Consider the following 24069-nt stretch of genomic DNA (forward strand, 5'->3'; position numbering starts at 1 on the left):
TTCTGCCTTAAGAACATATCCATTTATTCCTCTATTTTATCTGTTCTACATTTAAGTCTCTATCTCTATTGATTTAAAATATTGAAGATATATAACCTCTATTATTCTCTAATAATAAAATTATGTCCATTCGAACCCCTTTTATCTCTCATTTTCATGAAATATGTCAGAAGATGGCAATCAACACAAATTTTTAGAAGTATGTGTAAATGAAATTATTATGAATGTATAATGGGTACAACAGAGATTTTTAGTCTAGAGTCGCCATTAACTTGCTACAAACTTCTTAGAGATTTTCTTTATCAATGAAGTGTAGTTAACAAAACCTTCAAATTCTATGACATGGTAATGTTATTACAATAATATAGAATGATGTGTGTGTGATCATTTTACATGAAACGCTGGGATAGTGTTATTTCTTTAAAGTGGGGAAAATTTAATGTGTCCAGATATTCATGTATTCACAAATATATGTCTTGAGGCTTAAAGAATCTGATCACTAGATTCATCAGTTTCTGGCTAGTTATATAAGATGTACAGTGATAAACAAATTATGAATATGACACCATCCCCTTATTTATACTTATATTTAAATTTGTACTTAGTGTGACCGTGAATCACATATATTTGTAACCATTTTCCATTAGTAATGAAGTTTTCTATATTGATACTACTGAAGTATGTTAAAATAGTACCTAATTTCCAGAAAAAAAGCTCTTAAACATGTACATAGTACATAATTAGTACCCAACCCTGTCTACCAGTATTAAGTAATTCCATAAATCTAACCAACAAAAAAACAAAAATACTATTACTACTTCATTTTAAAGACGATGAAACAAAATCACAGAGAGTCTTAAAAAGTGTAAAAACTTACATGGAAATTAAGCACTGGAATCCACATTATAATTCAGGTAATCTGACTAAAAAGTATATATTCTTTGCCACTAACAATACAAAGAATGTATATATTTTATGTAAAAATAATTTTGATTTGATAGTCATTTTATTTTAAATTTTAAAAGGCATTTTGAGCTCTAAAAATCAAATATCCTTCAAGTTTGCCACCTGGTAGCTGCTTTGACAAAATTCTATTTTAATTTTCTTCAAAAATTAATATCTGAATTAAGTGTTGAATGGAAGCTGCGATTTGTGAATGTCCAATTTGTTTTTCTCTTGCTAGTCATGTCAACAATCGAATTGGACATTTTTACTTATACATAGTAGGTAGAATTCTGGCAGGAAAGAATATGACAGAGAGGGAAGATGAAAAATATTAATCAACTATAAGGTATCAATCAACACGTTTATGAGAAGAACTTTATAAACTGCTAATCTTTCCCTAATAACACATGACACACAAATGGGGGTGGGACAAGATGATATTAAATTTTAAGAATATTCTGCTAACATTTTAAATTATGCATTATTCCATGTTTTTATACATCCAACATTTAAATAAAATTTATTTGGTATAAAAGCCTGTCTAATAAAGTAACATCACTAATACATTTGATTGTTTCAATGCTCAAGTACAGATAATGTGTTGCTACCATAGAATACATTTCACACCTTTCTACAACAATTCACTTTCTGAATATATGTCAAGGGCATGTAATTTATCTTTTTCGTCAAAGCTAGCTAAAATATTTACAGTTTTAAGGTGAGCATTTTATGATATACTGCATTATTTTCTTATTATCTGTATGTCATCATAAGTATCTTTTGATTTCTATTATTAAATTTTAAAGTACAATGGAATTTTAACCAGTCTCATTTTGGCAATTTTAAAGTTAAAATTAATACACAAAATAAAAATCTCACCTAGACTTGGATGCTGCTTCTGATTATATCAAGTTTATGAAAATTACTAACAAGCCTCTATCTTTTCCAAACGTTTGTTGTGTTTTTTTTTTCTCAATACAGTGCTTGACATACACCTGATAACAAGAATGATAAGAAATATTTGGACAATTTTACATGAGGCTATAAAATAAAAAATAATTATTTGATCATGAAACCTAGGTCTCAATTAGTGACTTCAAATCCCTCCCTGGGTCTCAAATAGTGACTTCAAATTCCTCCCTGATGCAAGGGAAGAAATAAGAACATACCAGCAGAAATTATATTACATTAATTCAAACTATTTCTTATTCTCTAAAAAACTGATAAAGATCCTAAGAGATGTTTATTTATTTCTCATGATGTTAAACATATTGCATAATTATAAATTATTAATGAATATAATGAATTATAAAGGATCTCAATTAGAAAAGGAAACTTTGAAGCCTTTTTCATTGCATTTTAAATAAAATATATAGATTGGGAGCCAAGATGGATGATTAGATGCAGCCAGGAAGAGCATCTCCCATAGAGATCAGATGATCAAGAAGGATGGTATACTCTGGTTCCTGGCCCCCGGGGGCTCTGGGGAAAGAGGTGAATTAAATAGGTGAGGAGTGACCCATTCTCACCACAGACCTCCAGAATCCTAGCTGCAGGAGACCCCATGACCTCCATGGACATTTGAGCTAACAGGGAGAGCTGCTTGGAGAGGTGTTGGGGATAAGATTCCAGCCTATGTAGAGCCAAGAGGGTTTGGCACGGGAACAGCTGCCATGGAACATGACCAAGACATCGATCCCCCAAGGCTTGCTATGCTCCTTTAGGAGGCATTGGCTTTTGTTGACTGTCGAACCTGGACACAGCAGTGTGGTCTTACCTGTGGGAGGGGAAAGTCTAATCTCAGTGCCCCACTGTGTGCTGGCCTCTGACACGGTCATTGCCTGGTCATGCCCACTTGCAGCACAGCCTTGGATGCCTGAGGGGGTGTGGGGCAGTTTCTTGGCAGCTGACATTATAGCTCCTTTGCCAGCAGACCAAGCACAACCATTGAAGAGATTCAAAAGACAAGTCCCTGCTGATGGGCACCCACCCATCCACAGCCTCCTCCCATCGCTTTGACAGCATGCATTTGCTCATGGACTTCTGCACCACTTTGCTGGTGCAAGAGGGTACACAGAACTCACTGCCCCATTGCCACCCACACATGCATGTGCAGATCTCATGGCTGCCACCCTGCCTCCACTAGCATGTTTGCACCCTGCCTCACCACCACTACTGATGCGAATGTGCACACACAGACCTGCCACCCAACTTCTGCTGTTGCCCCACCCCAGCTGACACACATACCCCACTTCACCACCACTGCCACTAACACATGTGCATAAGCATGGACCCCACTGCTGACTCCACTTTGCCACCACTGCCACTAACACATGTGTACAAGCATGGATCCCACTTCATCAGCACCATGATAAAACAGTTTGGCTGGTACTCCCGACCTGAGTGTTACTGTTAACAAATGAGGAACACCTTGCCCCCTCCAGGGCAGGAGGTGCTCAACCTCGAGAGGCCAGAGAACAAAGCCATGGGCCAGGTACCAGCCCCCAAGTGTTACAGCATGCAGCCCAGGAGTGCTGGGTTGAGCCTTGGCCCAGTACAATCTTCCAGAAATGAAGCTAGTCAACGGAACCCTCTTTATACCACTCTCAAGGACATCAAATAATATAAAAACAAAACAAAAAAAAACCCATCCGAAGGACAACAACTTCAAAGATTAAAAGAACATCAGTCCACAATGATGATAAAGAACCAACACAAGAAGTCTGGCAACTCAAAAAGCCAGAGTGTCTTCTTATTGCCAAATGATGTACCAGTTCCCCAACAATAGTTCTCAACCAGGCTGAAATGGCTGCAATGAGACACACAGAATTCAGAATCTGGATTAGGATGATAATCAAGCCTCAGGAGAAAGTTGAAACCCAATCTAAGGAATCCAATAAAATGATATAAGAGCTGAAAAACAAAATAGCCATTTTAAGAGAAAAAACAAAACCAACCCCATAGGGCTGAAAAGCTTACTCTAGGAATTCGATGATAAAATTAGAAATATTAGCAGCAGAATAGACCAAACTGAAGAAATAATCTCAGAGATCAAAGACTTGTTATTCAAATCAACACAGTCAGACAAAAATAAAGAAAAAATAATTTAAATAATGAACAAAACCTCCAAGAAATGTGGGATTATGCAATGTGTAAATGTGAGATTAGTGCTACACATGAAATCAAACCTAGGATTTATTTGCATCCCTGAAAGAGAGGGAGAGACAAGAACCAACTTGGAAAAAGTATTTGATGATATTGTCGATGAACATTTCCTCTACGTTGTTAGAAACATCAACATTCTAATTCAGAAAAGGCAGAGAACCCCTGTGAGATACCATACAAGATGTCCTTCCCCAAGACACATAATCATCAGATTTCCCAACGTCAATGTGAAATAAGAAAATATTAAAAGCATTTAGAGACAGGCCACTAACAAAGGGAACTCCATCAGGCTAACAGCAAACCTTTCAATAGAAACCCTATAAGCCAGAAGAGATTGAAGACTTATACACAGCATTCTTAAAGAAACACAATTCTAAGCAATAATTTCATATCCAGTCAACTAAGCTTTATAAGCAAAGAAGAAATAAGACCCTTTTCAGACAAGCAAATGCGAAGGGAATTTGTTACCATCAGACCTGCTTACAAGAAATCTTTATGGGAGTGCTATACATGAAAGTAAAAGACTGTTACTAGCCACCACAAAAGCACACTTAAGTACATAGACCATTAACACTAAAAAAGGAGCCACACAATCAAATCTGCATAACAAGGAGCTAAAAACAAGATGACAGAAGCAAATCCACACGTATCAATATTAACATTGAATGTAAACAGAATAAATGCCTCAATTAAAAGGCACAGAGTGACAAGTTGGATAAAAAAGCAAGACCCAACTATATGCTATCTTTAAGGGACCAATCTCACATGTAGTAACACCCATTGACTCAAAGTAAAGGAATGGATAAAAATCTACCAAGCAAATAGAATACAAAAAAAAGCAGGTGTTGCTATTCTAATTTGAGACAAAACAGACTTCTTCAAACAAACAGTGATCAAAAAGACAAATAAGGGCATAACATAATGATAAAGGGTTCAATTAAACAAGAAGAATTAACTATCCCAAATATATATGCACTCAACGCTGGGACACCCAGATTCATAAAACAAGTTCATAGGGATCTATGGTGAGATTTAAATGACCATACACTAATAGTGGGAGACTTCAACACCCTGCTGACAGTATTAGACAAATCACTGGGGCTGAAAACTAACAGAGATAACTGGGAGCTAAACTTGGCACTTGACCAAATGAATCTAACACATGTCTACAGAACACTTCACCCAACAACAGAATACACATTATTCTCATCTGCACATGATACATAATCTAAAATCGACCACACAATCAACCATAAAACAAATCAACAAATTCACAAAACCAAAAACATATCAACCACAATCTTGGACCACCGTGCAATAAGCAAAGAAATAAGTACCAAGAAGATCTCTCAAAACCATGCAATAACATGGAAAATAAACAACCTGCTTCTGAATGAGTTTTGGGTAAACAAAGCAGAAATCATGAAATTCTTTGAAACCAATGAAAACAAATAAACAACATACAAGAATCTCTGGGACACAGCTAAAGCAGTGTTATAAGAAAAGTCATAAGAAAAGTTTTAGCACTAAATGTCCATCTCAAAAGTTAGAAAGATCTCAAATTAACAAGCTAACATCACACCTAGAAGAACTAAATAAACAACTCCAACACTAGCAGAAGAAAAGAAATAACCAAAATCAGAGCTGAACTGAATGAAATGGAGACATGAAAACCCATACAAATGATCAATGAAACCAGAGTTAGTTCTTTGAAAGAATAAATAATATTGATGGACTGGTAGGTAGACTAATAAAAAAAGGAGAAAATACAAATAAACACAATCAGAAATGATAAAGGTGATATAACCACTGACATCACAGAAATACAAAAACAAACAAACAAAAACCTTCAGACAAGACATTATTACAAACATCTCTAGGCACACAAACTAGAAAACCTACAAGAAGTGGATAAAGTTCTGAAAACATTCAAACTCCCAAGATTGAACTAAAAATAAACTAAAACGCAGAACAGGCCAATAATGACTTTTGAAATTGAATCAATAATAAAAGCCTGCCAACCAGAAAAAGCCCTATACCAGACAGATTCACAGCTGAATTTTACCGGATGTATAAGGAAGAGGTAGTAACAAACCTACTGAAACTATTCCAAAAAATTTAGGAGAAGGGATTCCTCCCTAACTCATCCTGATATCAAATCCTGGCAGAAACACAGCAGAAAAAGTTAAAACTTCAGGCCAATTTCCCTGATGAACATAGATACAAAAATCCTCAAGAAAATACTGTATTCAGCAAACTGAATACAATAGCATATCAAAAAGTGAAGTCACCACAATCAAGTAGGGTTTATCCCTGGGATGTAAAGTTGGTTCAACATACATGAATCAATAAATATGGTTCATCACATAAACAGAACTAAAAGCAAAAAACATATGATTGCCTCAATAGATGCAGAAAAAGCATCTGATAAAATTCAACATCCTTTATATTAAACATCCTCAACAAACTAGGCATTGAAGACACACACTTCAAAATAACATGACAAGAGCCATCTCTGACAAGTTCACAGCCAAAATCATATTGAATGGGCAAAAACTGGAAGCATTCCCTCTGAGAACTGGAAGAAGAGTATTACTCTCACTACTTTTATTCGACATAGTACCGGATGTCCTAGCCAGAGCAATCAGGCAAGAGAAAGAAATAAAAGGCATCCAAATAGGAAGAGATGAAATCAAGCTATCTTTCTTCACATACATAATGATTTTATACCTAAAAAAAAAAACAGGGTTTCTGCCTAAAAGCTTCTAGAGCTGATAAACACTTCACCAATGCCTCAGGATACAAAATCAATGTGCAAAATTTACTAGCATATCTATTCACCAACAACATCCAAGCTGGAAGCCAAGTCAAGAACAAAATACCATTCACAATAGCCACAACAATATTAAAATACCGAGGAATACAGCGAACAAGGGAGGTGAAAAACCTCTAGAATGAGAATTTTAAAACCCTGAATTAAGAAATCAGAAACAACACAAACAAATGGAAAAATATTCCATACTCATGGATAGGAAGAGTCAATATTGTTAAAATGGCTATATGGTCCAAACCAATGTACAGATTTAACACTCTTCTTATCAAACTACCAATGGCATTTTTCACAGAATTAGGAAAATATATTCTAAAATTTATATGGATATAAGGGGTTGCATAGCAATATATTCAAGCTTCTGTACAAGGCACTTGAGGTCAGGGCATAGAAAAACACTGAGGTACTGTGTGTATGTTGTTTGTGCATGAGACTGTAACTCCTTGACCCTGAAAACAGGACAAGTAATTGAGTGTGTGATACGGAATGCTGAAAACAGTCTCCTAAGAATGTAGTTTAACTGCTTTTACAAGGCCATATGTATCTCCTGACCCGACGGCAAAATGCCATCTGGTGGATGTCTGTAGTAGCAAGCCCTTTCAATAAATACTTGGTGGATGGATTCTAGGGGGCACTCTCTCAGAAGAGCTGCCCCTCACCCCGCTCAGCTGGAATTGTCTGAGTACTCATTCTTAGCATTCACTGAAAGCTATAAGCTGCAATGGAACCAAAAGAGAACCCAAATAGCCATGATAATCCAAAGCAAAATTACAAAGATGAAGGCATCATACTATCTGACTTCAAACTACACTACAAGGATACAGTAAACAAAACACCACAGTACTGCTTAAAAAGTAGACACATAAACCAATGAAACAGGTTACAGAACCCAGAAATAAAGCCTCACACCTACAATCACCTGATCTTCGACAAAGCCAACAAAAACAAGCCATGAAGAAAGGGAACCCTATTCAATTAATGGCACAATAAATGACTAGTCATATGCAGAAGATTAAAAACGGACCCTTTCCTTTCACCATATACAAAAATCAACTCAAGATAGACTAAAGACTTAAATGTAAAACCAAAAACAATAGAAAACCTTGAAGAAAACCTAGAAAACACCATTCTAGACATAAGCCCTGGCAAAGACTTCATGTCGAAGATGTCAAATGCAATTACACCAAAAACAAAATTGGCAGAAGGGACCTAATTAAACTAAAGTTTCTGCACAGCAAAATAAACTATCAACAGAGTAAACAGACAACCTACAGAATGGGAGAAAATATTTGCAAACTACGCAACCAACAAAGGCTTAATATCCAGAATTTATAAGGATTTTAACAAACGAACAAGTAAAAAACAAACAACCCCATTATAAATTGAGCAAAAGATATAAACAGACATTTTTCAAAAGAAGTTACACACATGACCAACAAGCATATGAAAAAATGCTCAACATCTCTAATCATTAGAGAAATGTAAATCAAAACCACTGTGAGATACTATCTCACACAAATCAATCAGAATAGCCAACATTAAGAAGTCAAAAAATAAGAGATTCTGGTGAGGTCATGGATAAAAGAAAACATTTACACACTGCTAGTGGGAAGAGAAATTAGTTCAGTCACTGTGGAAAGCAGTTTGGAGATTTCTCAAAGAACTTAAAACAGAACTACCATTCCAACCTAGCAATCCCATTATTGGGTATATACCTAAAGGAACACAAATCATCCTACTTTAAAGACACATGCACACATGTGTTCACTGCAGCACTACTCACAATCAAAGATGTGGAATATACCTAAATGCCCATCAAAGGTAAACTGAATAAAGAAAATGTGATACATATACACCATGGAATTCTATACAGCCATAAAAGAGAATGAAATCATGCAGCAACATGGATAGTGCTGTAGGCCATTATGCTAAGTGAATTAATTTAGGAACAGAAAAGAAAATATTGCCTGTTCTCACTTGTGTTTGAGAGATGAACATCAAGTACACACGGACACAAAGAAATGAACAACAGACACCAAGGCCTACTTGAGAGCTGAGAGTGGGAGGAAGATAAAAATAAAAAATCTACCCATCAAGTACTATGCTTATTACGTTAGTGATGAAATACTCTGTGCACCAAACCCCCATGACACACAATTTACGCATGTAAGAAACCTGCATGTGTACCCCTGAACCTAAAATAAAAGTTGAAAATAAAATAAATATATAAATAAAATGAAACAGTTTTTGTAATCACCTTAGCTTACTTTCTTAGAAAATTCTGTTATCAATAGGAATATAATTTATTCATGATGTAATATTTCGTATTTTTAATATTTAAAAGCATATAAATAGCATGTCAATTTTATATATGTGAATTAGTCCATATGTAAATGGGACATAATTATACAATAATGAATTATTTACTAAACTTATAATTCCCAAATTTCCAAACTCATGTTTTATATTTATACACATTTTTTTTTGGATACAGAGTCTCGCTCTTTTGCCCAGGCTGGAGTGCAGTGACTCTCGGCTCACTGCAACTTCCACATCTCAAGTTCAAGTGATTCTCCTGCCTCAGCCTCCCAAATAGAGGTATATGCTTTTTATGTGGTAAGCTTTGGTGATGTCTGAATATTTAATAACTTGCATGGCACAGACACAGAACAGACACTAGCTTTGACAAAAAGAAAAGGACAATCATTAGTGTGCAAATTTAGAAAATATCACCCCTTGTAGGTCACATTACAATTTAGTAATTAATAGAAATCTTTGACCTAATTCTTACTCTTGGAACCATTCTTCCTTTCATATCCAAGTGACTTTCCTCCCTTATCTTCTTTGTCTTTGCACAACTATCACCTTTACAGTGACTACTCCTTGACCATCCTATTTAAAATGGCACATGTACTTTCCATCTTCCTCATTCTGCTTAATATTTCTCTATAGCACTTATTGTGAATAAAATTTTATTGACACATAGCCATACCCATATATTTAGCTATTGTCTGGGGTTGCTTTGTCACCACAGTGCCAGTTTGGAAAAGTATGAGAGATCCCGTGGCTGGCAAAGCCTAAAGAAGTATATAATATCTGGTCCTTTGCAGAAAGGTTTGCCAATCCACACCCTGCATAATTCACTTATTTATGATGTTCATTGTCTGTCTCACCTCAGTAGATTATAAACTCCATGGAAACAGAAGTTTTGTCTTTTTTGTTCTTTGCATCACTTTTCTATCCCAATTACCTATTAACAGCACTTGACACATAGTAGGCACTTAATAAATATTGGTAAAAAAAGGAATGGATAAATGGAAAACTAAACAAAATGTTTATCACATTTTCCATATATTTGCTCTCTTCACTAGTTATGTTTTTAAAAGACTTCTGCACAGCAAAAGAAACTACCATCAGAGTGAACAGGCAACCTACAAAATGGGAGAAAATTTTCGCAACCTACTCATCTGACAAAGGGATAATATCCAGAATCTACAATGAACTCAAACAAATTTACAAGAAAAAAACAAACAACCCCATCAAAAAGTGGGCGAAGGACATGAACAGACACTTCTCAAAAGAAGACATTTATGCAGCCAAAAAACACATGAAAAAATGCTCACCATCACTGGCTATCAAAGAAATGCAAATCAAAACCACAATGAGATACCATCTCACACCAGTTAGAATGGCAATCATTAAAAAGTCAGGAAACAACAGGTGCTGGAGAGGATGTGGAGAAATAGGAACACTTTTACACTGTTGGTGGGACTGTAAACTAGTTCAACCATTGTGGAAGTCAGTGTGGCGATTCCTCAGGGATCTAGAACTGGAAATACCATTTGACCCAGCCATCCCATTACTGGGTATATACCCAAAGGACTATAAATCATTCTGCTATAAAGACACATGCACACATATGTTTATTGCGGCATTATTCACAATAGCAAAGACTTGGAACCAACCCAAATGTCCAACAATGATAGACTGGATTAAGAAAATGTGGCACATATACACCATGGAATACTATGCAGCCATAAAAAATGATGAGTTCATGTCCTTTGTAGGGACGTGGATGAAATTGGAAATCATCATTCTCAGTAAACTATCACAAGAACAAAAAACCAAACACCACATATTCTCACTCATAGGTGGGAATTGAACAATGAGATCACATGGACACAGGAAGGGGAATATCACACTCTGGGGACTGTTGTGGGGTGGGGGGAGGGGGGAGGGATAGCATTGGGAGATATATCTAATGCTAGATGACGAGTTAGTGGGTGCAGTGCACCAGCATGGCACATGTATACATATGTAACTAACCTGCACAATGTGCACATGTACCCTAAAACTTAAAGTATAATAATAAAAAAAAGTTTACAGTTTCATTAAAAATAGGTATATGAGAACTTAAAAAATAAAAAGCAGTATGTAAATTTTTTTATGGCAGGCATTATAAATTGTGCCCAATTATTCATAATAAAAATAAAAATAAATTGTTTAATGATTTCATGACTTTTAATATATTATAGAAATATGTAATATATTTAATTTTTGTATTGTCAGACATAATTCACTGGCAGATGGAAAATAGGAGTACTTTACCCATTTGAAAGTAAAAGTGAAAATGGATATTGCTATTCTTTTTTTAATGTGACAAAAATTTTTTTTAAAAATGGATTTATGATGTGGAAAGAGTATAGAAAAAAAGTTGCTTCATTTTAGTGTTCATAATAGACAAGTAAAGTAATGTAAAGAGTTGTCACATTTGAACACAAGATATTAAGAAAGTAGATTTCAAAAACATAATAAAAAAACAAAATTTCAAAAGACTTTACGTGTGACTACGGCTTAAAACAAATGGAAAAAATGTGGTAAGTAAATTTTGATAAAACAATATGATGCAATGTCAGTGACAAAGAAAAAGTTCTTTCTTAGACAAGACCTAAGAAATATGAGTAGTTTTTCAAGTTAATGGTTATGTTAAAAGCTTATGTACAGAAAATTGTGAAACATTTACATTTTCAGTCATTAGCTGAGACCTGACACATGATAAAGGCTAGGAAATGTATGTTACAATATTATGAGTCAAAAAACAAAAAGAAAAAGAATGTTCCCACTAAAAAGAAAAGATGGTGTACTGTTCTACATTGAAAATAAGAAAAATTAATTCTCCACTTTACCATGGCCAGTTGGGTTCCTAGGTGCTAGAAAACAGATTCTGAGACATACATTAGCCTGAAGAATGTTTGTTGTGGAGTTCTCCTGGGATTATCATCTGTGGAAGGAACAGAAGTAAAGAACCGAGCAAACGACGAAGATGAGTTGTAATGCACTCCCAACCAAAAGGGCACCCTTTGGGAGTACTCTGGAGATATGGCCCATCAGAATTGTTTCAAGTTGAAGTGACATAACCAGGACATTTTACCCTTCCTTTGATAAGCCATGGGTGAGGCTACTATTGGAAGGAGTAATAATGTGGATCATGGTAATTTTCTTCAGAGGAACAATTCACAAATAGGGCTTAAATGCAAAAATGTCTTTGGGCAGAATTCACAATTAGTGTGTTGATAACACAGGGAGTTCATGCATGAAAAGACATCTAATCAATGTATCATAATATCAATTATAGTCCACTAACTTCAATGAGGTCTGGGAGTAGTTCTGCTTGGGTCGCGGTGAACCTCTCTTGCTGAGGTACTTAGAAGATTAAGGTTAATGGAATAGGTTCTAGTCCTTGCTTCTGCAGCTATTCTCAGGACCACAACAGAACAATCATCATTTCCATCCTCTGCTGTATATTCTTAATTCCCCTTACCTTCTGGGGGCTTATTTGGTGTTGCAAACCAGGCATCATCCCAGAGGGTTGTGAGAAGTTGGTTAGCATGCCCTATTTGGTGATATGTCTTTTATTTATTCTTGTTGTTCATGTTTTCTATATATTTGCTGATTTTTTTCCTAGTAAATGTATCTATCATTGAGAGTAGAATATTGAAGTAACTCAAAATTTGTCTATTTCTTCTTTTAATTCTTTGTGTTTGCTTACTATATTCCTGGGGTCTGTTTTAACATGCTTATGTATTCACAGTTTTTAATCTCTTGATAATAATAGATACTTTAATTGTGATGATAAGTTGTCTTTAGTAACATATTTTTAAAACTTATTGTGATAAAATTAATGTAGTCACTTCATCTCCTTTATGCTTTCTTTTTGCACAGCATGCCTTCTTTAATTCCTTCAGCATTTCAATTTATTTTCATATTCATGGGAATAGAATTGTGGGTTATGTGTTGTCAGGGTAACCCCAACTGTTTGCCAGTTTACTTATATCATTCTATTGTCCTCTGACTTACATAGTCTCAAAGAGAATTCAGTATTTCTCACAGTTTTCTCCTTTATATAATGATCCCCTTCCCCTTACAGCTTTCTTCAAGATTTTCTTCTTTACCTTTTGTTTGTATAAGTTTAAATATGATATGTCTAGGTGATATTTTCGGTGGAGTGCCCTTACTTATCCAGTTTGGTTTTCTATGAGATTCTTGAATCTGTGGTGGCTCTTTATTATAATTTTGGAAAATCCTCATCCATTAGGTATTGAAATATTTTTTCTCCTTTTTTTGAGACACAATTATGCATATATTACAATGTTTAACATTGATTCATAGCTTTTGGTGGTCTTATGGTTTTTATTCTTTCTCCTTTTTTCTCTTTACGTTTCTGTATGGATAATTTTTAATGACTTCATATTGAAATTCATTAATTATTTCCCTAGGTATTTTGGGTCTATTCTGAAGTTTGTGACAGTGGCATTTTTCCAAATACATTTTTCTTACAATTTTTGTAGCATTTTCATTTAATTTTTTAGTTTTCATTTTATGATATTTTCTATCTGATCTTGCAACTTTTTCATTAGAATCATTAATCTATTTTAATCATAGTTATTTTAAATTCTCCATCAGACAGTTTGAATATTAGTATCATGCCTGTGTGTGCTGAGAAAAACAACTTGACTCCTGAAAATGGCCACAGCTTTTCTTCTACTGGGCCTTTAGTGCAAGGTGTTAAGTAATCTAATTAGGAGTTGGGTTGGGTTAGATGTTAGTTTTGTTTTGTTTTTGGTTGCTATGAGTACCCTCAGTGAACTACAGATTTCAAATTCCTATAGCTACTTCATGGGTTTATGGTATAGATTGAGTTTTCAGAGCAATGTCGGTTGGAGTATAAAATTTAGGTCTTCCCTTTATATTTGCCTCACGACCTTTGCATTCTCTTGATCCTTCTGTCCTTCTTCCAGGAATAATATACTGTTGATTGTTACTCAAAACTTGTTAAATTGGTCATGAGGAGGGCAGCTGGAGGAGTCCATTCTCTGTGGCTCTGGATTAAACTTCTGTCTTAGGTATGACTATGTTCCCAAGTCTCAGGATTGTAGGCTTACTTTTTTCACCCACCAAGGACTGTAGTTGTGGGCAGAGTACCTATCCTGCCCTTCTCCTAAGAACAGCTCCCCCCTCCCCCTTTTTCCTTCCCACAGATGCAATTAGTCCTTACCAATGCCTTAAAAACAACAATGCTTTTTGTCCTTATACCTACCTACTGAGGCTTTTGCTTCACAGTGAAGGTATGCAAGAAAGATCTCGGTAGAATTTCTTGCACTTTTATACAGCTCCTGTTACCCAACCCCAGCTTGCATTCCAATCAAACTTTTTAGGGATCTTTCTGATATCATCTGTGAGTAGAGTTAGTGTAAGTATGTCTGCAAAAGGGTATGAACTTCCCCAGTTTCTGTGACTCCCAGGTCACAGATTTATACTGTTCACCACTTCACATTCAGCTTTTAAAACTTTTCAAATATTCTGTTTGAACTCTTCTTACTGATTTCCAGTGGCTTGTAACCTGGATGAGCAAGTACTCACATCTACTGTTTCCCAAGAAAAGTATTTTATCCTTAGATTTTGGCCAGTTTGTTGTTCTGCATCCTTAGCTATGCAAGGAGTTTAAAAATAAAATCTGAATTTAAAGTTGACCTGATTTTTAAAATTACATAATGAAATGACCTTTTTCTGTTATCTACATTTACAAGCAGAAGTATACTTAATTTTAATTAGTTGTTATTCCCATTTCTCAGAATATTAAGACAGCTTAGCTATAGCCACCCAATTCCATTGTCCTTATGGCCATTATTTCAACTCTACTATTCTTCTCATCTAAACAGAGCAAATATTTCTCCACAAATAAACCATACCACTAGTTCATAAAGCTTACCACCGGTAACTTTTATAAATTACATAGCTATCTTTTTTCAGGAACTGTCTATACTTCACCTACCTGCAATGACAGTTTCTCATTGTTAAGGCAGCAAGTGATTCACCTCCAAAATTTAACTTTAAATTTGCTTGTTTGATCATTTCTGACTTCAACATTCAAGTTGAATTACAAAGGAAATGGAATATGACACGTAGATAATGCACACAGGAAATGTATAGGGGCTGCTGGAATCAGTGTTCTTGAAATGGAGGAAAAGGAATGAGGATTACGAATATAGAAAATGTGAGTGCTATTCAGTTGCAACAAATGCTCAGCTGACCCCACAAGGATTTCTGAAACTAGGATACACTTCAGAGTTGTCCTAAATTGAGAAGAGGACTTCCACACTCCTATGTTGTTAGGTCATTGGAGGGGTCTGCCCACAGAAAGAGTCATGACATTGGGAAAAGTAGTTTTCTACAGCTGAGACAATGCTAAAGAGAGCTTACAGCTAAGACTTGTTAACTGGCAAAATTTGAGTAGGTAGCTACAATGACACCTTCACGCGAGAAAAGAGATCTGGGTGGCATATTATAGCCTCCACCATATTTACTTTTTTTTTCCTTTTAAGTAAAAGTATCCTTAAAATTAATAGAGTTATCATTATTAAGGATTTACTAATTAAAATACATATTCTGGTTCTACAGAGTCCACTGACTAGTTGGCATGAAGTGGAAGTAGGCAGGCAATAAAAATACTGTAGTGTGAACATTTATATTGTTACTAAGCTGGAACTTTTCTGGAAAGTGCCCCTGCCTCTGTCTGCCTTAAAAACAAAAGCGCCTGTGCCTATATAAATTTAATGTTTACTCCAAGAAATCCTTACCCAAGAAGTTAGGATTATGAACTAACAAATAACTTTACTGTTTGCTTAAAGAAATTATTGCAACAAAAGTATCTGAGAAAACTATTTGTTCACATCTGAGCAAACAACTGTCAGACAACATTTTTCACACCTAAAGAAACAGCTCAGTTATTACAACAGTTCCATCTAGTCTTCAAAATCTTCACCCTTCTTTGTCTAGCAATCCTATTGTGTAAAAACTTTATTCAGTTCCAAAACGTTCCCCATCTCTAAAGACCCACTTTAAGCCACTTGAGCTAATACTTTAAAATCCCATAAATACCCTTCGCTAACATCCTGTCTTTGAGACACTATTGAGACTGTGTCCAGGTAGTGTTCTTTGTTGCTGCACAAATTTAATAAACTAAGATTTGCTTAACCAACAGATGTTTTGGTGGTTTGTGGAAGAGACTATAATTATCCATTCTGGAAATCACTTCAAGAACCTTTTAAGATCTTCTCGGCAGGGCTGAAGATCCTCAATTCAGAAACAGTGCATTATCCTGTCATCTAATAAGTATCCTATATGGGAACCTTTCTGACCACAATAGTAAATTACGCCCCACATTTAGCCTGAGCTATGATTTCTATTGTCTAGATCAGTTATAGCCTACAGACTATAATTGTTCATTTATGTCTATGTCTTTGCTGCCACACCAGCAGTGTCAGATAGGACAAAGACAATATGATCCCCACAAATGAAAATATTTACTATTTACTCCTTTAGAAACAATATTACTGATCTCTTATTTCAAACTGATGGCTGAGTTTATCTCCTGAGAATGGAGGAATCACTCCTCTATAAATCATTTGCTTATGTGCTCATGAATTGAAAACTATTATCTTGGTAAAAACATGTCAGTAGCAACACTCTAACTTTTCTCTCTGTTTCTCCTTGTCACTTTTTGTTTTGAGTCTTTTTAAGAGGTAGTTTATAGAGTGGGCATAGATCCAAGAAGTCTGTCCCTTAAGATGGCCCCAGTGCTCATAAGATAAAAAAGTCTTATCATGTGTTAATCCTTACCAGGTAAACTTTGTCTTCCTTAATGTTTCAAACTTAATGAAGAGTTTCCTATGTCTTGTATTTGTTTATTTGTTTTATACTTGTCTAGATCAGGAATTGCCGAATTATGGCCTGTAAGTCACACCTTTCTTTTATGTGTATGGCTATGAATTTACTTGGTTGCCTCTGTTCAGTGCTGGAGGTTTCTCTGCACTACAGTTGGTGATGGTTGGTCTTTGACCAGATTCTGGAGACACCTGATTTTACAAACACCATTTTTACCTACTGCAGTTCTCTCAAAGTCTTATTAGTCTCTCCACCAAACAGAGCTTTCTTCATGTTTTAATTCATGTATACATCTCTCTAACTGACACAACTTCACCAAGAACAATTTGGAAATGCACTGCCAAGTTCAGGAATATTTTGATCTGAAGATGATTTTTCAATTTAGAACACAAAAGAGGAAACTTCCATGAGGAAATCCTTTTTATTATCTGTCTATAGAAGTAACATAGAAAACCTCTTTGTCTCCGTATTTCAGAGATTAATAATCTGTTACACTTTAATTTATTTTGTATTTGTTATTTTCTTATATATATTATTATTTCCTCTTTGATAAATTAAGTTTCTATAATGTGTACTGATACCAACTAACTGTGATATCCACAAGGCTTTTATCAATAGTATTATTCTTGGCTTCCATGGTCACTCCATGGTAAGAGCATAATATTTGGCTAAAATTAACTTATGATTTTCCTAAAATATGCCTGGCTGTGCGCAGTGACCAGACCCCGTGCTTGCTCACCCACACACCCCTCCCCTGGTGCTCTGTGCCTGGCTCTCCCTTAGCAGGCGTGGGATCCAGGCCGGTAGCAAGAGAGGAGCGCAGCCTGCTAGGCCTAGTGGGCCGGGCCGAAGGAGCCCAGCGGCGGCGCAAGCAATACTCACACAGACATGCTGCAGCCCACACAGCTTTCTGGCTGGCACAGTGACACCCCAAGGATCCTGTGATAGAATTTTAAGCCCATCTGATCCTATTAGTCTTCTTGGGCAGTCATAACAAAATACCACAGATTGGATGGCCTAAACAACAAGAAATCAATTTTCTCACAATTGTAGAGGCTAGAAGTCCACGATCAAGGTGCTTGTTTATTCGATTTCTGGCGAGGCCTCCCCTCCTCACTTGTACGTGGCTTCCATTTTATGTAACCTCACATGGCCTTTCCTCAGCTCACTAAGAGAGTGAGCGACCTCTCTGGTGTCTTTTCTTATAAAGACACTAATCTTGTCAAAACAGAGTCCGACCATTATGACCGCATTTCACCATAATTACTTAATTAGAGGCTCCATCTTCAAATATATTTAAGCTGGGAGTTAGAGCTTCAAAACCTTTTTTTTTTTTTTTTTTTTTTTTTTTTTTTTTTTTTTTTGAGGAGAGGGGCACACATTTTCCATCCTAATGAGATCCTGTCTAATTTAGGCAGCAAATGAAGCACCGAGCCAACAAAGTTTAAGGCTTCTCCTAGCATTTAACACAAAGTAAAAACCAAACACCAGCATTTTGAGATCCACTTCACAACGAGAGAAAGGCAAAAGCAATTTACCTTACCTCACCCTACAACGAACTTGTTTGTTCACAACAAGAGGTTTAGAAAAAACACAACATGGCCGGTCTGGGCAGCCGACCGCTTTAAGCGCCCACCCCAGTCCTCTGCGCGCGCCAACTGCCCTGGCCCAGTCGTTGTGGACCCCACCCAGGCGGCGCGCGCAGAATCAGTTCTGAGCCTCCTCGGCTCTCCCGCCCGTCGCGGGTGTTTATCCGGCTGCTGGGCGACCTTTCCCGCGAAGGAGGCTGTGCCATCATTCGGTCACGCCCCGGGCTGGTGAGGCTCCTCCCTAGTGCGCAGAAACCGCAGGGGCGGGGAGGAGCTGGGCTCTGCCTGCGCCCGGGGGAGAGCGGGGCTGGCACCGCGCAAGGGGCCCTGCCTCCGGGGAGACTGATTTCGGCCTCCTGACCTCGGGACCCCTGACTGTGGAGTGTCAGAGACGGAGGAGGACTTAGTGATCTTGTCCAGCCCCCTCCCCGCTTTTCACAGGTTGGGGAGATGGGCGCCTGGAGGACGGAAATCCAGTTATCAAAATTGACTCCAGAAGAGAGAAACTAACAGAACAATAACAATGGAAGAAATTGAGAACATTATCAAAAAGCTATCATCCTGCCAAACTCCAGGCTCAGATTGTGTTACAGGTTAAAAAAAAGTCAGTCCTTCATGAAAACGAAAGACCTTAAGCAACACGATGGATTCAGAAGCTCATGAAAAGAGGCCACCAACACTAACATCTTCAGAACAAGATATATCACCTCGTATTACAAATGTTGGTGAAATGAAGCATTACTTCTGTGGCTGCTGCGCAGCCTTCAACAACATCGCAATCACATATCCCATTCAGACGGTCCTCTTTCGACAACAGCTGTATGGCATCAAAACCCGGGATGCAATATTTTAGTTGAGAAGGGATGGATTTCGAAACTTGTATCCTGGAATCCTTCCCCCATTGATGCAGAAGACAGCTACACTTGCACTTATGTTCGGTCTCTATGAGGATTTATCCTGCCTTCTCCACAAGCATGTCAGTGCTCCAGAGTTTGCAACCTGTTGCATGGCGGCAGTGCTTGCAGGGACAACAGAAGCAATTTTCACTCCACCGGAAATAGTTCAGACGTTGATTCAAGACCACAAGCATCATGACAGATTTACCAACACTTATCAGGCCTTCAAGGCACTGAAATGTCATGGAATTGGAGAATATTATCGAGGCTTGGTGCCCATTCTTTTCCAGAACGGACTCAGTAATGTCTTGTTTTGCGGCCTTTGAGGTCCCATTAAGGAGCATCTGCCTACAGAAACGACTCACAGTGCTCATTTGGTCAATAATTTTATCTGTGGAGGTCCATTGGGTGCCATGTTGGGATTCTTGTTTTTTTCCAATTAATGTAAAAACTCGCATACAGTCTCAGATTGGTGGGGAATTTCAGTCTTTCCCCAAAGTTTTCCAAAAAATCTGGCTGGAACGGGACAGAAAACTGATAAATCTTTTCAGACGTGCCCATTTGAATTACTATCAGTCCCTTATCTCTTGGAGCATAATCAATGCAACTTATGAGTAAAGGTTATATGAAAAAAACCAACAGTTAAGTGCCATTTATCAACTGAATAGGCCTTCTAAGAAGAATGTAGTTTGGCCTCTTTCTTAGTTGGCCAAATACAAGTTGGTGTCATAACTCCAGGCCACAGTGAGTTATGGGCAAAGCTGTTTTGCTTAAGCCTCAATAAAACAGAATAAAAGATTCCAGTAGGAAAATATGAGGGATTTTTTTGTTTTGTTTTCTGTTTTTTGTTTCTTTGTGTTTTTTTTTTTTTTTTTTTTATCATTACCTAAGAGCCTTAGGCTAAGTGCCTGATAAATAGCTGTCCATCTGATGGCCTTTGACAGGGAACCTAATCCCCAAAATAGGATTATTTTTCTCAAACCAGTCTTGAAATCTGCATTGAAACATAAGTGGCTGTGAACGGCCAGAGAGAAGGTCCTCGGGGACCAGGGGCTCCTCAGGCTTCCTTTGTTACTCCATTGCTTGCTTCTCTGCCTTCAGGAGCAGCTGCAGAGGATAGTCTTCATTAAGCTCAAGCATATGACAATGGGGCAGAACAAAGAAGAAAAACAGCTTATTAGGTGTAGGCTTTTCATGATAAATTGCTTGTATTTGTTTTGAAACTAAGTACCTATTGGATAGTCATGATACTATTTCTGTTTAGATACGGTAGATCAAGGAGTTATGAAAGTTCCCATTTTGCTTTCTAGGTTTGAAAGTTTTCTGTTTGATTCTGACTGTGACCTTCAACGCTTCCAAAATATCCTTATGTTGATTTCACTTATTTCATTGCCGAAAGATGAAGGGACTTAAATGTTGTTATAGGTGTTCCATCTTGTTAAGAAATTTTCATACTAATTGTGTATAGATCAAATTCTGGTTAGCTTGGTTTCTTGGAATTATTGGGGCCATCTCAGCAAAGGTCTGTGGTTATTTTTCCTGTTGAGCAGGAGTTGGTCATACTCAAGCATCCTATTCTCTTAAAACTCTCCTTTTAAAAGATAAACACTTCCATAACATTTTGTTTTGGAAGTCTGTTAATGCAATCCCACTTTTTTTCCCCCTAGTTTCTAAATGTTTCAGAGTGGGAAAAAGGCTCAGGATAGTTTTCACTTCACAGTGTTGGCTGTCTTTTATTTTACCTTTGGAAATAGAGACTCCATTAGGGTTTTGACATTTTGGAAACCCAATTTTACCGTTGTGTTAGTAAAACAATAAGATAGTTTGAGAGAATATGCTCTAAATGAAGACATTTGAAGAGTTAGTTTGAATTCTAAAAGTAGGCAATAGCCAAATAGCATTCTCATCCCTTAATAGACGAAAACTTCTTTGTCAAAGGAATTGGAAAATGTGAAAATATTTTTTCCAGATAAAGCAAAATGATTCATATGCCACTTCCAATTGACTAATGAAATATAAGAGACAGACTGAAAAAGTGGATTATGAATCTTAAAACCCTTTCTGTAAAGATTTATTTCCAGCATCTGGCATGATGGTAGGTTTCTTGTTAACCAGTTTTTCTTCTTTCTGGGTAACTGCATGTGAATATTTGCACATACTGACCAAAATAAAATCAGGGCCTCAACTTGGTAGTTTACTGAAAGTTTCTGGGCAAATAGCCCATAAAAGCTGTTTACATCTAAATGCAGTATGGCTGGTTAAATACAGTGAATATCCTTCTTTCAGCTGTAAAGGATGAAGCATATTAAGCATTAGCCAGGCAGTAATGAAGCTAAGTAACCATACAGCACCTCTGTCTGACAATATTGTGCTGGATATTGCAGTTTACATTCAAGGTGTAGATGTAAGGATTAAAAAATAATAATCTGGCACCAAATAAAGATGAATAGCATCCTTTGACCTATTAAACAGAGTCAGGAATTGAAGGGAGTTGAATTTGAGAAATGAATGAATAAAGGCACCTTGGTGCCTGACCCACTAATTCACGTGCATGACTCTGAGCACTGACAAGCGTATCCAGCTACTCAGCACAGGGCAGGTGGGTTAGCCTGGGCTAATACCTTGGCCCTGGGAATAGACACCATTGGGCCTTTGGTTTTGTTGGGCTTCCTTTTGTCTTTACACTCCATACAGATGGTAAAAATCTGAGTTCTAAAGCAGATTTCACTTTTGTGAAATACAAGCTAAGTGAGAATTCTAAGGAAAACTCTTTGGTTTCTGCTGTCTCAAATAAGTGATATTTAAAAACAATTATTAATAAATACTTTTAATGGTTTTTAACTCAGTATTTTTTTTAATTTCTTTGTCACTCTTTACAGCTTTTGAAGACCAAATTGCAAATACATTACCAGGGATGGTTTTGTGTTGTCCTATAGACTTCTTAAATTTGACAAAAAAATTCAACAGAACTTGTAACCAACAGCTTTGTCTGAGCTTGAAGTCAAAATGTGTTGTTAGTAAGAGATTCTAACTGTTGTTTTTACCTTCAATGTGAACTAGTGTGGTAATAATTTTGAAAAGGCAGGCTGGCACGGTGGCTTATGCCTGTAATCCCAGCACTTTGGGAGGCCAAGGTGGGTGGATCACTTTAGGTCAGGAGTTCGAGACCAGCCTGGCCAACATGGTGAAACCCCATCTCTACTAAAAATACAAAAAATTAGCCAGGCATGGTGGCCAATGCCTGTGATCCCAGCTACTTGGGAGGCTGAGGCAGGAGAATCGCTTGAACCTGGGAGGCAGAGGTTGCAGTGAGCCAAGATCTCACCACTGCACTGCAGCCTAGGCTACAGAACAATACTCTGTCTCAAAAAAAGAAAAAAAATAAATAAAAGGGCAAACATGATTGAATATCTGAATAGCTTTAAAAGTGGCCTTTCTGTTACGTATGTGGCACAAATGGCTCATGAGTGCAGGACGTTTATGGTGTTGTGTCCTATACTTCATGTGTGATGCCACCAGAAATGTTATGAATTCTGTATTTAACACACTGAGAGTGATATGAGCCCTCATGACTGCACCACAGAGTAAACACAACCTTTATATGGTGGTGAATATGTTTGTCTTTCTTGTTTCATTTGTGGTTGGGGACAAAATCGATGTTTTTGTCTGCATAGTCGATATTCATCTTAACATGGTTGGCTGTATAATCACCGGCTATATTGTGAACTGTGCAATAAAACAGAATCGTCTGTGTATATAATTACCTTTGGATAACTGAAATTCCCAAGATCCATTACAATGTAATACTCAGTAAAAGGTTGTGCAAACATGTAAGGGGGTAATGGTGGTAGATGGGATATATGAAATGGGATCTAGAGGGCTTTGAGTGAAGCCAATCATGTTGAACTAACACTGGTTCAGTGTAGATGAAGTAGAGTGAGGGGTATGCAGTCATAAAATGAAGGGTGGACAGGAGATTATATTTGAAGAAAGGGTAAGCACTCAGACTTGGTTTCTTTTAAATTAAAATATTTCTTTTCTCATGTGCAAATGCATATCAAAGACTTGATCAGGCATTCTCTTGAAATTTGAGGGTTTTTAGTTTTTAATGCTGTCTTTGCTTAATATTAAATATATGTTATATATGTTGCCTAATGTCTCCCAAATTGTGTGGGAGTCTCTACATGTTTCCTCTTAAAGGTTCATTATTAAAAGTGGTTAAGTGCACAATGCTATTTTTGTTTGATAGTTTGAGTTTTATGACCATATGAGTTTAAATGAAATCCGTTAAATGTTTCTGAATTCAGATTTTTTAAAAATAATTTGGAATAAAGTTTGTGTTTTAAGCCTCTCCCGCAAAAGAAAAACAAACAAATGAAAAAAACCTTTTAAAAGTCACCTGTGAAAAATAAATATAATT

General features: G+C 36.7%; 1 protein-coding gene and 1 pseudogene across 15 annotated transcripts in view; one reads left to right on the forward strand and one right to left on the reverse strand.

Moving 5' to 3' along the window:
- The window catches only part of LOC129144272 (protein eyes shut homolog), a 773546-nt gene extending 750144 nt beyond the window's left edge, over positions 1 to 23402 (reverse strand). For 6 of the 15 annotated variants that reach the window (XM_063813143.1, XM_063813142.1, XM_063813145.1 and 3 more), the window contains exons 1-2: positions 18708 to 23402; positions 18047 to 18181 (exon numbers count right to left, since the gene is read on the reverse strand). The gene's annotated coding sequence lies outside the window, so the exon portion shown is untranslated. Of the gene's footprint in view, positions 1 to 1824; positions 1941 to 12126; positions 12222 to 18046; positions 18182 to 18702 lie in introns of all 15 variants that reach the window. The other 9 variants (XM_054685956.2, XM_054685946.2, XM_054685952.2 and 6 more) reach the window with 4 other exon arrangements.
- Positions 18870 to 20463, forward strand: LOC129144273 (mitochondrial nicotinamide adenine dinucleotide transporter SLC25A51-like; annotated as a pseudogene).
- Positions 23403 to 24069: the final 667 nt, after the last annotated feature.

This window comes from Pan troglodytes, chromosome 5 (genome assembly GCF_028858775.2).
Source record: "Pan troglodytes isolate AG18354 chromosome 5, NHGRI_mPanTro3-v2.0_pri, whole genome shotgun sequence".
Classification (NCBI taxonomy): Eukaryota; Metazoa; Chordata; class Mammalia; order Primates; family Hominidae; genus Pan; species Pan troglodytes.